This window comes from Callorhinus ursinus, unplaced genomic scaffold (assembly GCF_003265705.2).
Source record: "Callorhinus ursinus isolate GAN/ISIS: 27379988/994484 unplaced genomic scaffold, GSC_fseal_2.0 scaffold16, whole genome shotgun sequence".
Lineage (NCBI taxonomy): Eukaryota > Metazoa > Chordata > Mammalia > Carnivora > Otariidae > Callorhinus > Callorhinus ursinus.
In genome coordinates, this window is record NW_027397078.1 from 40384930 (window position 1) to 40400547 (window position 15618).

Genomic DNA, 15618 nt, shown 5'->3' on the forward strand with positions numbered 1-15618 from the left:
GTTTAGACTACAAAACCGCCCCCTTCAACATCAGGGAAATCTGTCTCCAGCGTTCTCTTACAGTCCCTAAAAGGGAAAGGAAGTATATGCCCCCTCCATGCCATCACTCGGACCAATACCAATCTTTGCTCATGGAAAGGAACATGATTTTGCTGTGAATGGTTTTTTGCGTCTCTCGTGTAGTCATCAGCTGTCCGTGGTACTGAATTTATAATGGAGGTGCGGCATCGAGGAGCCAAATCCTTGCAGTATGCAAAAAGCTCCCCGGGTGCTGCTTTTATGCCTTCAGACACTCTTCCAGTATCTTCATTAATGATGTTGGGCAAGGGGCCCCGTTGTCCCTGTTAAAATTCAAATCTTGCTTGTGACAAATTAAGGGCAGGATTTCAATTGACATTTGGAGATTTCTCCAGCCACATTAGACACAAAATGCATTTAAGTGATGTCATGCTGTATAACAAGGTGCACAGTTGCTAGCTATGTCCAGGATCATGAGGATATCTATCTGATGAGGGCTCCTCTCCCATCCCACTCAACCACAGTGGGAAGCAGAACAAAAACTTGAAGCAGTTACAATCTGGCCGCATCTCACTTCATTTCTTCCTCACGGGAATGCCAGTTCTCACATTGGACAGTCTTTGGCTTCACTGATTTTAGATTTTGTTCTAGATCCATATTTTATTATTGTTGTAAAGGTGTTGTGTTTAACCTTAAGTTAATTGAAATGAACCACACTTTTCCCTCCCACCACCACCAATGATCCAGAACATGAAAATAATCCAAAGGACCAGGGATATCATCTCTTGGCTGTAATTATTACCTTCTTAATTGTCTTGAAAACATAATGGTTTTCTGTTTTATGCAAAGATAACTTTCTTACTGTCTTATGAAAAGATATCGTATGAACTGAGGTAGAAAATGAGTTTCGAATGGGTATGGCTTGATGTTTTCTATCAGAGATGTAGCTTCTGTGCCCAAGTCTGTAGGAAATCTCTACAGAGTGGAATGAACAGAATGTATTATGCTAAGTGAAATAAGTCAGATAGAGAAAGACAACTACCACATGATTTCACTCCTCTGTGGAATTTAAGAAACAAAACAGATGAACATAGGGAGGGGGGTGGTGGAGAGAGACAGGGAAACAAACCATTAGAGACTCGTAAAGACAGAGAGCAAACTCAGGGTTGATGGAGGGTGTGGTGGGGTTATGGGCTAGCTGGGAGATGGGCATTAAGGAGGGCGCTTGTTGTGTTGAGCGCTGGGTGTTGTAAGAAAGTGGTGAATCACTGAGTTCTCCTCCTGAAACCAATATTGCACTGTATGTTAACTAACTAGAATTTAAATAAGAATTTGAAAAAAATTTAAAAAATAAAATATGATATATGAACATTTGGGGAATAACCAAGTTTTCAGTATCAGCTCTTTAGCATCTTATCAGTTTTAATAGCTGACATGTGTTTCTAAAATCTTTCATGTGCTTCTTTTAAGGGTGATACACATTCTTGTTTGTTGATGTTGTTTTTGCTATTTTCCTGTTCTGCTAATCTCAGGAATGGGGACGTTGTCTTATTTTAACAAGTAGTGTGGAAGCAGGCACCTAGGCAAAAAGCTTAATGACTATGGCTTGAGTTGATTGTAGTGGCTTTTTGTTGTATTGGAGTCATACATCATTATCTTCCATCCGTGGAAACTTGAATACCATCCAATTATCTAGGAGATACATAACCATCAGGCATTTCTTCTATCAGCCATCCAGAAAGCTTGGCTCCATTTTTCATTACCATTATGAATAAAATTATTCTGAAGTTTCACAGTGAAGTGTCACCTCATCCAAGGGCATGTCTTGTTACAAACACAAACAGCATCAGTCCAACCGATGCAGTCCTCTCTAAAATGATGAAAGGTGGTTTATAGATCCTGGTTCGGCATGAGCTATTAGATTGTTATGCACTTCCGGGTGATTTTTTTTTTTAATTGTTGGGGGGCATTGTTTGAATTTTCTGTTGTACTTTGTGTTTTAATTTCTGAGGTTTGAGATCGACAAGAAAAGAATATTCCTGATGATAATTAATGATCATTAACCTTCCTTTGTAACAGTAATTGGCTGTATAATTACTTTGGACTGTTATTAGTACTATCATAATATTACTTTCAGGTCTAGAGAGTCATTTTTATTTGATTTTCATTCAACTTTTTGTTTTCATAAGTCTTGTCCCTTCAATCCTTAGCGTCAGAATTGTGCCTTTAATTCTTTTATGTCTTACTTAGCACTTAACGGGATAGCATTCATTCCTGGATTTTAGATTAACTGGTGTGATAGGGCTTTATTCTTTTGTGATGGAGTGTTCATCTACACTGTTGCTTTCGGATGAAGATTGTGATTAATTAGAAAAATAACTGAACCTTAGTTCAATAAAACTCAAGCATCTCAACAGATTTACCCATTGAGAGCCAAATAGTCCTGAGATCTGGGCACACTTGGGTCAGCTGGTCCAACACACTTTCCCAACCTGCCTGGAGTGGGTGGGGGGTGCGAGGCATCAGAGATGAATGCCCACCTGTGGACTCTTATGGAGAGAATTTCTGAGAAATCTTTCTTATAATAAAAAGGACCCAAATGTCTTTGTACCAACCACCTCCCTTCCCCCTACCTGGTTGTGGGCGACCTGCATGGTATTGTCACATCAGGACCCACAGGCTTGAGGACGAGATGAAAACCTAACAGCCAAACATGGCGGAACGGTGAGAGAGAGAGAGATGACATGAGCTCCTGGAGGCATTGTGGAGTAGCTGAGTTATAAACCTCTCTCTCTGGTCTTCTTGTCTACGTCTCTTTCTTCTTTTTTGCAGTTCCCAGTTTGGAATTTTCCAGACATGCTGCCAGATACTTCCTAACGATGACTGTGGTCTTTAATCAGTGATAAGATTTTATGTACTAACATAAAACTGTACAGCAAACACTAAGAGACTGGACTTCAAAACATGGATCACAGAGAGGGCAAAATGCTCTAAAGCTACATGAATGAGTCACCAATTACTGGGGATGTGGAAAAGGACATTTGTTTTAGTTTTTAAGGAAAATAAATGGTGCCAAAACAGAATTTCTTCTCTCCTTCGCTTTGGAGAGCAACAGAATCCAGTAAAGCATTGGAGAAAGATTATCATCGCAGTGTTACTTTAAATGAGTGACTCCAACGTGAACACGGTTGCCATTTGTCTCCATCTGTTTTAATTTTTTGCAAACAGCGTGAGGGTTAGACATTGATGTAAGTGGTAAAAAATAATAATGTGACATGCAGATTGTTCTAGATCCTCTAGATAATGCCCACATGAAAGGAGACAGCAGAGATCTGTGATATGTGGTCAGTGGTATGAGGCAGCACTAGCCTAACCAGGCAAGTCCTTGGAGATATGCCGTGACCCCATGTGAACACAAAACACTGCAATAGAATTCTACTCCAGTGAGCCCAACTCAACTACAATATTGGAGCGAAGGAATGTACAAAGAGAAAGGCTTTTTCATAAGCAAGCACACATGTGAGTGTGTGTGTGTGTCCCCTTCAGGGTCAAGGTGTCATGGTAACACTGTCATATGAACATAATAGTGGAGGAAGGGTAAGATGGAAGAGAAGAAATATCCAAAGCAAGAACAAGAAGTTGTCCAGCAAGGAATAATGGGGAAGAAAAGGGAATCTCTGAAGGACGTGAGGACACAGGATCACTCCACACAGGATACGTGAACGAAGGAAGCCCTTACTCACCACAAAGCCAGCTCTCTCAGGGATAGACACAGAACGGCAGGGACAGGCTGCTGAGTGATGCGTAGAACTCCATGCCTTCCGAGAGTTTACTGAGTCAAGATTGAAACAATGAAAGAAAACATGACAATGGCAAAGGCATGTGGAAAAAAAAAAAAAAACAAAGAAAAAACCAAAAACACACCAAGAGTCTGAAGAGGGCATACAGAGAAGACAGGAGAGGAGCTGATATGTAGACTCTGAGACCAACGTGAAAGTATAGGGCCAGAATAAGGGCTGAGAATGTGTAAGAAAGAGGAGACACACAAATGACGGAATGATGGGACACTGAATGTCTAGTTAGTAGACGATGTTCATAAGCCAAGGAAATCACTGAGGAGGAAGAGAACACACAGGAGATGTTAAACCTCTGAGCAAGCATCCCGGATGTCAACATCGAACAACCACGCATAATTTTAGCACCATGTGGAAATATTGATTCTCTACTAAACCCTCTTAAAATATGTCAGGATGCTAAATTTCAAACCTAGTATAGATAATGTCATTAAAAAACTGAATATCCTACTTAATGATCAATCTTAAGGTTATTATAATTTGTTTAAACCACCAACTTTAATTCCTAGATGAGCATATAATTGAACTGAATGTTAAAATGTTTGGCATGTTTTATTTTTTCATATATATTTTTAAATCAGAAATGTAAAGACTTTAAAAGCTGTGTTAAAGACAAAACAAATAATCTTACTGTCAAGAAATGCAAGACAATTTAGGCCCCAAATAAAGAAGGCAATGTTTCCTGACCCATCTTACGTGGTTTGAATAGAGTTTTTAAAAGAAAGAATAGATTCTGTTTTTTGGTACGCCAAAGCAAAACTTCCAGAGATTGTATATCGGATTCAGCTTTAAAGAGGAGACTCCAGCTGTAGGCTGAGCATCATAATCAACTCTCCTATTAGTTGATGCCCAAATCTTTCACCCTCCCCCCAAAAAACTTGGATGATAAGATAGGATAAAAGTGACCATTGCGTGTGGCTCAATTATCTGTACTACTTTCTCTCTCTCTCTCTTTTAACTTTTCTGTATTTCTGTATTTCCTAAAGTTCTATAATGACGTGTACTAGCTTTTCATCAGAAGCAAGGATAATGTCTTTCTCTTTGCCCATCCATTGGTGTCTTACTAAGAGCTTCCTAAGAGTTTGTGTTCCAGACTTCTACTGATAACACCCTTGGTCCCTGTTTCCTTGTGTATCCCCACAGACACACATGCACACAGACCTCACCTAAGAGGCTTCTCTCTCTCTCTCTCCCCTGGGGCCTCTGTCTTTAGCTTACTGCAGCCCCTCTCTACCTGGCTTTAAGATGACATGACTACAAGTGTGCCTCCTGGAATGGAATGGCTCCCAGAAAAATTAGGTCCTAACCTCCCTTCTCGGAGACGGTGAGACGCCGCACAGGTCTGCGTGTTTCTGAGGCAGTGTGGCATTTGTCCTCGCATGAAAGACAGAGGTTGGCTTTATAAGCATTGAAACGCCTTTCCCAGGTGTGCAGCTGCATCGCCAGGGCAGGTGATGGTAACATCTTGGCAGAGCCAAGCCCAGCTTTTTAAGAACCTTCTAGGAATCTGAGATTTCTAAGGCTCTGTAAGGATGATGCTGGGAGAAAGGAGGTGCAGAATGGTATGGGGTGACAGAAATAAAGGAACGATCCTCGGGAGACCAGAGAACATGTGCAGTTCATCAACTTGTTACAAGTCTGTGCAGAAGGAATATAGATTCACTGATGGTATCCCAAAAATAGGACAGAAATAAGAAATAAAAGGAAATGAAATACCGGTTCACCTGTGACAAAAAGAGCCAAATGAGCAAATGAAGGCAAAGCCACCTGCATGACTGGAAGTGACCATCTGAATAATTATGCTTCAATAACCTTGGAAGGACATCTCAAGTATTTTTGTATTTGCTGAAGCATATTCTGTACATTTTCTTGACTTGTCCTTAAATGGTTCTCTCCGAACTCACCAGAAATTCAACTTTTCCAATAATTTATTCTCTAAGATTTTTAAACGTTCATTTTCATGCTTTACACAGGAGGGATAACATTGTGTAATTCCAAAAACAACATTTGCATTATATTGTTTTCGATTATTTTATTTTTATTATTGATTCCCTCTTTCACATCAGGTATTCTAAGCATAAGCATTGTAGATGCATCAACGTACCCAGTAGACAAAATTTCCTGCCTAGTGCAATTTATATTCTACGGGGACCCTGGAAAATAAATTTAAGAATTAAATAAGTTACATATTATTTTGGAAGGTGAGGGGTGCTATGATAAAAATGAAAAGGGGATAAGGAGAATCAGAGTCGTGGAGGAAAGTACAAATGTAGGCGCGGCGGACAGTTTGACCTCACTGAAAAGGAAAAGCACGAGTAAAGAACTGAAAGAGGTGACGGAGGAAACCTTGATGGTGTACCAGAAGGGGGCTCCAGGCGGAAGGAACGTACCAGTGCAAAGGCCCTGGAGTGGAAGCATTCCCATTGTGTTGGGGAAGACCGCGAGATAGCAGTGGGTGACTGGGATTCAAGTGGGATGAAGCCATTAAGAACTTTGACTTTAATTCTGGGAGCAAAAGGAGAAAAATTGGAGGCATTTCAGCAGAGGGGTGACTGACATGGTGAGGTGTGTTTTAAAGAACCACATTAGCTGCCTTGCTGAGATTAGCCTGTAGGGGCAAGAGCAGAAAGCAGGAGACTGGTCAGAAGGCTCATTTAAGAGTCACCATGAGTAATTATGGCCGTACATCTAGGATGGGAGTAGTGAGGTGGGGAAAATTGCTTGGATTTCTTCTCTTTTTGAAAATACGATTTGCAAGCGATTTGCATGTAGAGTGTGGGGAAAGGAAAGGAATCCAAATTTGTTGACTTTAAGCATGGAAAAGGAAGGAGGTGTTCATGGATGAAATTGGAGAAAGTGCTGGTGGAGAGAATCTTGAGGATGAATTGGGGCTTGGGAGTTTGACTTTGAAATGCATATAGGACATCAAAGACAAGATATCTCATAGATGAGTGGATGTCTGAGTTTAGGGGAATCTCAAGGGACAGGTCCGTGCTGAGGAGGAAAATGTTGGACGAGTCCACATAGTTGGTATTTAGAGTCATGAAGAGTCTGAAGGTAGAAAAGAGAAAGGAGAAAATCAGAGTCTGGAGTCCACCGACATAGCAGCCTGGAGGTCATGGGCGAGTTTTACCAGAGTAGCAGTAAGTTTGGTGACACGTTACGTGGACCAACCTGGTTGGAGTAACTTCACCACTTTAGTGGTGAACAGGAGCCATGGAATTGGAGTCTGGGTGTATAGATGACAATTTTAAAGAGATCTCCTGTAAAGGAGCAGAGAACTAGGCAACAGTTGGAGGGACATATAAACCCAAGAGAAAGTTACTGTATTTCTCATATGACGGAAGGTCTAACAGCACGTCGGTATGCAATAGGAATGATCTAGAGGCATGTTGTATCAATCATTTTAGCTTGCCTTACGCTGCATTAACAAATATCCCTAAAATGTCAAGGACATGTGACTAGAGAGCATTATTTCTCCCTCATGTTGTGCGTTCTTCAGGGATTCGCTTCGGCTCTTCTCCATCTCTTTTCATTCCAGGACCCAACAGGTGGTGCAGACACATTTCTGATGTTATGGCAGAGCCACATCAGCTTTCTCAAGGATTTTTCTTAGAAATGGCACTCTTAAATTCTGTTCATGCATCATTGGCTAAAACATATCAAACAGGTATATCTCATGTCATTGAGGTGGGGCAATAAAATTCTTCCCACGGAGAGACACTGTAAGTCTTTTGGCCAAGCCTGCCATCAAAGAGCAGCCAGGGTATATTTTTTTCCCCACAGAGAGGACTGGAACGTACTTTGAATAATAACACAATCAGCAGCTTGGATTTCCTCTGAAAGAGAAAAGCAATTCTGGTCTAGCAAGAGAGGGGTGTTTTGTTGTTGGATTGGTAAACTGATGGAATTGAATGGGTGATAGTTAGTCTTAGGTGGGAGCCCTACCATTAACTATAGGGAAACAAACGGAGCACAGAAGATGGGGTAGTTATTGGTTGGTGCACGGGGAAATGGGTTCATGGGGACTTATGGATGTTCTCTTTAGATTGTTGCTTCTTCCTACACTGAAAAAAAAGATTGTGAGATCATAAACCAACAGTGAAGATGGGACAAGGGGGTTTGGGGATGGCAGGAAGCCAGAGAAGGTATTGGTTGTTTAGAGAATCCTCAAAGGAAAATTTTTGGAGAAATTCAGTATGCTCTCCAGTTTGAACCTCCTGCACATTTATGATCATGAATTGAAAGTGAGACCAGTCAGCGTGGGTCTGTGTTTTCCTTCATCTATGCTCATGGGCAAGGGTGCAGGTGTGCACTGGATGAAAGTTGGGATTTCTCCAGGGCTAGCGTTTTGCTGGGCAAGAATCAAGAATTAAGGATGCTATATGGGAACTAAGGCTGTATGCAAGGTCATGACTCTACAACTCCAAGGAAGAGACGGTATCACTAGCTCCATCTTGGAAACCCAAAGAAAGAAACTTATCTACCAGGTCCCACAGGATTCTGAGTGTCTTTGTGTCTATGATCTTAGGGTTTGAAAAGAGTTAATAGGTTGCCTGTTTCCCTGCAATTCTCCGTGTCTGAGTTGGAACAACTCTCAAGGTTTGCCCTGAAATAAAAACAACACAGATTCTTCGAAAAATAGAAATGAGTAAGAGAAAAAAGCAAGTTTATGGTTTTGGATTCTCCGTAACTAAACTTGTGCCACCGCGAATGATTTACGCAAACGGAAAAACAAAAATGTATCAATTTCTGCCCAAGTGTAGTAAGGGGGGAGGCACCTAGCTATATAATTACATATGCGCCTGGTAAAATATTAGGTATTTTGTTGAAATTCCTTGGCTCAGGAAAGAGTCCTTGCGCCATGTTGAAAAACAAAACAAACTACTTGGTGTGATGCAAAAGAAAACAAGGTATGACATCAAAACCGTATTTGTTGAGATAAAAGGAGCAAAACCAAGTATTTTCTCAGTAAATAAATGGCTGGCTGAAGTTCTCATCCTTTCTGGTCACGGTCTTACCATGGTGTCCCAGCTGAAGTTCGGGTTACCCTCTTCTCAACCCATTGAATGTTGTGACATTTGATTATTATCAGGCAGGAACTATTTGTTGGGATGATCCCGTGCTGTGCAGGTAGGGCGGTTAGCACAAAAGGATCTCAGGTTTTGATGCAGTTCATGAGGAGCTTCAAGTCTTGTTGGGAAAACCAACAAGATTGTAATTACGGAATAAGAGAATGTATAATTAACTGCCAGCATGTGTGGGGTAGATAATTAGAGAATAAGGCAACAGATGTTTTAAGGTGATGATTGTGGATTTCAGACAATAGTGAAAAATGGAAGAAAACACCATCAGTGTGGGCTGAAATTTGTCAGGGGGTGCTTTGTGCCTCTGTTGACTTCTTATGCTCTAAGCAGTGTTACAGCTGAATTTGATATCATTCCCATGAATGGTTGTTTCTTTTGGCTTCTCTTACTTTACCAGAGAATTACCATTAACAGAGAGATTAATTCATAGATACTATGAATTTCCATTGCACTGGGAGGTGACATACAGCTACCAACAAAATCATATTCACTGCTTTACTGGAAGTTGTCCAAATACACAGTAGTGACTCCAGCCCACACGTGGTTGAAGTCTGCTGTGGTCCAATGCATATTTTTTGTTTTGTTTTGTTTTAATTCCAGTTAGCAATGCATGTTTTTGAGTTAATTCCAAAATCTAATACATTTTGATCAATAGGGATTCTCATATGGATTCCTTGTGTTTTCTTCACTATAAAATAGCTCCATGATTAATTTTTCAGGAGACCACAGGTCAGGTGTTTTAGGATGACCTTTATACTAAGTTCTCAGTGATTGATCCTTTAATGAACAGAAGCACATCTATCATATTGAATCCATAATCTTCTGTTGTGTATTCTTAAGTCAGTATTTTTAAGTAGGTGATGCAGATGGCATAGAATTTCAGATTGTCTACATAGACAAAACATCTGATCTAAAAGTGCAGTGTTCCTAATTGATCTTGCTTGTTTGAAACCGTGTTTAATGATTTTAATTGTAGGTAAACTTAATGTACCAAATTTATTTTTAACATGTTAATTTGATAGGCCTTTTCCTAAAAAAGCATAGAAGTCCCTTTGCTTGTAATATGCTTGAAATAAAAATTCCTAACAATGAACTGGTCATTTTTATAAACCTGCAAAATAATGCAGGGAGGGATTTGAAGAACAGGATTTAAACAGAATAACGATTTTGTCTGTATTCCATTGCTTTTGTTTTTCTAGCAGGTAAGTTTTTTTCATGCAGTCTTTAATGATGTTTGTATAGTAGAAACTTTGATTTGCTTTTTTCTAGTCACACAGATGGATGGATGTCTTGAACACACTTGTCTACATCAAAATTGTCTACATCAAATGGTGACTATTAAAAATTAGTCTTAGGGGCACCTGGGTGGCTCAGTTGGTGAAGCTGTTGGCTCTTGATTTCGGCTCAGGTCATGATCTCAGGGTGCTGGTATTCAGCCCTGCATTGGGCTCTGTGCTTAGTGGGGAGTATGCTGGAGATTTTCTGTCTTCCTCTGCACCTTCCCCTGCTTGTGTGCATGTGCTTTCTCTCAAATAAATAAATCTTTAAAAAAAGAAATTAGTCTGAGGTGCCTGGGTGGTTTGGTCGGTTAAAGGTCTCTGCCTTCGGCTCAGGTCATGATCGCAGGGTCCTGGGATCGAGCCCTGCATCGGGCTCCCTGCTCAGAAGGGAGTCTGCTTCTCCTTCTGCCCCTTCCCCTGCTCATGTGCTCTCTCTCAAATAAATAAAATCTTAAAATTGGTCTTAGAGATGAAAACTGTAATTTCTTCTATATCCTAGCTACCAATGCTTCCGTTATTATATGTACATTACATACATGTGTATGTATATATATACACACACATTTTAACAAAATTTACTGGAAACTTCTTGTCCCTTTAGTATGATTATGATGCTTGGTGAAGTTCCACCCCAAACCCTAAGGTGCTGTACTGTGTTGATTAATTTCATTGTGTCTATAACATCTCTTTGTTGATCTTTCAAAATTTGAAGTGTTCATTACACTACATGTAAAAGTTTTATTTTGTTATGATGAGTCAATCAGACCTGTTACGTCAAGAACTTTTTAGGTTGGAACTCAGTGTAGTTTGTACCCACAGTGAGTGTGAAGCTAAGTTGCTTTTGGCTCATGGGGAGGCATTTTCGTGTTGACTTACACTTCATTCTACCAGTTTGGAAATAAAGGTTGTTGTTGGTGGTGGTTCTTCTTCTTCTTCCTCTTCTCCTTCTTCTTGTAATGGTTCGATTTATGTAACATCTTCCCTTACATCACACCATGTAATCAATTACCAGAAAAAAAAAGGTAGACTTTGCAAAAAATGAGAACTTCGAGCCTCTGTGGAGATGCATCACGTTAAATCAGCTTGAGGGTCTGCCGTAATCACGTGATCATGACACCTGTGAGCCTTACATATAGACATGATGTACACTGTAATCGTTTTAAATATGAAAAAGAGATTTAAAGGCACTTTGTAACTTAATCTTCTTGATAAACTATTAATAGAGTAGTCACTAATTCTTATTCTAAATGATTTTGAGCCTCTTGATAGTTTTCATACTATTGAACTTTTCCTCTGCGTGTCTGCCTGGTCCTCTCAGCCTTGGTGTGCGTGTGAAAATTGTTTGAGACCCTGTAATCCCTATGCAGTCTCTGATTCTGCAGAATCAAACCACCTCTCGGCAGCAGGCAAAAATCCATTTTCTTGTGGCCACGTTCCTAGATCCCTTTTCCCATAGCCGGCAAAATAGTGCCTCTTCATCTAGGCAAAAACCAAGGACGAAGGCACATTACTCCGTCAACATGATAAAACTGCATTTTGCCATACTTGTGTTTTCAAATATGATCCTAGGACAGTAGGAACTATTGATTCAAATCACCTTGACGTCTTACGTCAGCACCGATGATCACGTCCCTATTGGATGCTAGGTGTCTCATACTGTTCTCTTTGTGTACCTATGCTGCTTTCCTTCATGAAACCTGTATCATTAAAAATATTCATAGCATCACTGAAGTGTCCCTCCCCAGGAGCTAAGAAATTGGTTGATCTTTAGGCTGATCCGATTACCACCGACATTTGCTTAGATATAAAGGCCATCCATCTCCTTCTGCTGCTTTTTGTCAATAGCCTCCTTGTCTTGGTGACTTATGAACCGTTTTGTAACTCTCTATCCAAAGCCATGCATGTTGGATTCATTAATAGAATTTATCTTCACAGTGAACTGGTCCCAATCTGCTCAGCTTCACTCAGTCTGTCAACTCATAATATCTGGTTAAAAGATGCTAATGCAGTGTTGGCTGATCTCCTGTCAGTTCTCCCTAATTATTTGGTTTCAAAGCAATAGTGCATGTTACACATATTCATCTAGCTGTCCAATTAACACATGTTTCCAGGCAATTCTGATAGGGAGGTTGACTTCTTCCTTCAGCCCCAACAAAACAAAACAGAAAAGTGGTCACTTGCATGACATTGAGCTTGGCTTTATTTTTGAATCTCTTACGCTGAGGTTTATCACACATCTCCACTTACCCATCCCTCCATGGCGTGAAATTGCCCACTTAACAATTACAGCTCTGTCCTGATGGTGTTGACTCCTCATTTGGGTTTAATGAAATAGGAATAGGGTATGAACAACAAAATTGCTGCATCCACCATGGATGATGGTATAGGGTTGACACTAGAGAAGCTTAATGTTGTCAACAGTTTGCATCAAGTGTCCCTCTCTTAGGAAACAGGGCTGGAATAGTAAAGTGGGCAAATGGATACTCCCACTTGGGTGGATTTGGACTTCCAAGATGGCGGGAGGAAAGCAGACATATGCCAGATACTCTCGGGTTTTAGGCAGTTGGAGAGTTTTTCTGCTTGGTGAGTTTAGCTGCTGTCCACCAGCCTCCCATCACTGTGAGCTGTGTTTGCTGAGACAGCGTAGTTGACCCTTTGTCCACCTGAATGATGTGGCTGGCTGACACTGGGAAACTGAGGGTTGTCCTGGGGGCCCTAAGGGAGAACCCCAGAAGCCTGCAGAGGAAGGCAAGCCTGCAGCTTTCATCAGGCATCAAATCACTGTGGAGAATCCACAGTCTGAATTTAATTCCTCTTTCACTGCTCTTTTCAGATGTGTACGTTTATCCTCCAAGAATTCCAAACACAGCACTGGAAGAAATGGGTCAAATGGAACACATGTTTTTTTTGTTTTTGATCTGTGGTTAAATTGGATGAATTTTAGAATGCAGCTCGCCTTACTATTCCTCCAGAAAACATGAGAGGTTGTCGTGTGGGGACAAAAATAAGAAAAATCCTTTTGTGCCTTAACTCCCTCATTGGCAAATGACAGCCAAAAAGATTTTACTTGGAAATAATCGTTAGTTTCTAACGAACGCTCATAATACACGCAACCTATTGATTTTTAGTGGCTTCTGTGCTTGGATTATTATAGATCATTGCTCTCTTTGCAAATTACTCTGGAATACAAAGGTGGCCCTATTGTCATGAGAAAAGGAAGGACACTCTTCCAGGTGACCTGAAAAACATCATGTGATGTCGCAAGGCGACTAAAATGATAGTTTCCTGATGCTCCTTTCCAATAGCAAGGAGAGCATCCAACCGAAATACAAGAGCTCTCCTTCGAAAGCCTTAGTTAGCTCACCATTTTTGAGAGCTTCCAAAGTAAAATGGGCACTGAGAGATTCTTTTTTTTTTTTTTTTTTTGAGGAGCCAGAATCAATTTGGATTATGTGTAGGGAATGCTGTTGGAAAATGTGGTGGTGTTTTCTGAAGGATTTCCATGGCAATGAAAGGATGCTATAAATCAGGGAGGTTGCAACTTCTCTAGATGGTAATGTACCACCACATGCCTTTAAGGACAGTGATTCGACCTGTCAAAAAAACAAAAAAACAAAAAACCCTCTTTGGCTCCTCATGTTTGTGATGATCCTGTGCCATCCCAGCCGCAAGGAACCCACTGGCTTGCCTCGCCTTGGGTGAGGCTGAGGACGCTTGCCGCGGCTCTGCCCGGCCCCGAGCCAGCGTGCTCATGGAGTTCCAGTCTGCTGCACGAACAAATGGAGAAACACAAGCTTCCCCAGTTGCTCACAAGCTGCTAAGGGAATGATTTGTGTTCCCTTGGAATGCGTGCTGGACGTGGGAATGCTTGCTCCGTACCGAGTTATGGCTCTATGTACATGCCCTCGGAGGATGCAGATAATTGCGGCCTCATTACCGAAGCATCACAACTTGGTCCACATTTCTTTTCTTTACACACCAAAAGGGCATTGTGGGGCTTGGCAGACAAGGCAGGCTCCAGCCTCGTGGGGAATTCCTTTCCTTTATCCGCCTCTGTCCGGATCTTTCCAGCCTTTGTCGTTAATCTCATGTGTCATATGATGGGTATCCGCCCCGCTGAACGTGCTGGCTCAGTGGCGGCGGGGGGGGGGGGGGGCACATGGAACCAAGGTGGACAGAGGCACATAAAAGGGGAAACAGACAAAGAAAAAGAACCAAAACTCACCAGAGAAAGGTTTACAAAGCACACCCCGGGAAACTCAGATGCAGTCCAGATATGCTTTCTCTCTCCAGTGGTGGTACGATTTGAGATGTCAGGGGCTCATAAAGGAATGTTTGCCTATGCTCGGAAATAACTTGAGGGTTGCCGGGTGCCTTGTCTTTTAGGCATTTAGAAGCCATGGCTAAATCGTGGTATCTGTGATGCTCTTTAATTCCAATAAAGGACGGGCAGCTCAAATGCCCATGCACATGGCTAGACTCCAGATGGCTTGCCGGTCCTGCCTTGCTTGAGTCCCGAACACAATGCACATTACCTGGAATTGGAGGGAATGTGTGGGGCTGGCTGCACAGATTCCTTCCCTAACTAGAGATGGGCAGTCACAGAAAGCAAACGACAGAGGATGCCATCCCTTTCAAAGGATTACCTTGGTGGCCCACAGGTTCTAGTCTTCCTCGGCGGCTAACCAAATTACCACTAACTCGGTGGCTTAACGTCATGCTCATGTCTCACCCCGCAGCTTCTGTGGGTCAGGAATTTGGGCGTATCTCAGCTGGGTTCCCTGCTCAGGGTCCCACAGAGACACAGATATCAGCTACCCTGCCTTCCTGTCTGGGGCTCCTGCTTTCCCGAGCTCACCGTGGTGTGGCCAGGTTTCTGTCCCTTGTGGTGGTTGGATCACGGCCCCTTTCTCGCCGGTGGCCAGTGAAGTCTGCCTTCAGCTCCTGCAGGCTGCCAAAAGCCCCTTTACCACATGGGCAGTCTCTTACTCAGGTCAGCTGAGCAAGGATCCTACACAGCAGCATATTCTAATCAAGCCCTTGGCATCGCATCTCAAGTCCATGTAATGTAACCGGATCCCAGGAGGAGGCTTCTGTCATCTATCAGGTGCAGCTCATACCCAATTATCTGGGATTCTAGAAGGGATTGACTCATTAGGCGTTGCCTTAGGGTATGCTCACCACCCCATTGTTAAATGCCCACCATAGGAGTTTCCTGGAATTCCCATAACAAACTACGGTAAATTTGGTGGCTTACAATGACAGAAATGTATTCCGTCACAGCTCAGCGGCCCAGAAGTCCAGGATCAAGGTGTGGGCAGGGTTGGTTTCTTCTGGAGGCTCCGAGGAACAACCTACCCGTCCCCTGCCTCCCTCTTT

At 41.9% G+C, this 15618-nt stretch overlaps 1 protein-coding gene across 8 annotated transcripts in view; it reads left to right on the plus strand.

The window, feature by feature from the left end:
* NLGN4X (neuroligin 4 X-linked) overlaps positions 1-15618 on the plus strand; it is a 280611-nt gene that overhangs the window by 138466 nt on the left and 126527 nt on the right. The window contains exon 1 of one of the 8 annotated variants that reach the window (XM_073902155.1): positions 10273-10290. The exons of the other annotated variants lie outside the window; for them this stretch is intronic. The gene's annotated coding sequence lies outside the window, so the exon portion shown is untranslated. Of the gene's footprint in view, positions 1-10272; positions 10291-15618 lie in introns of those variants that run through there. 8 annotated transcript variants of the gene reach the window in all.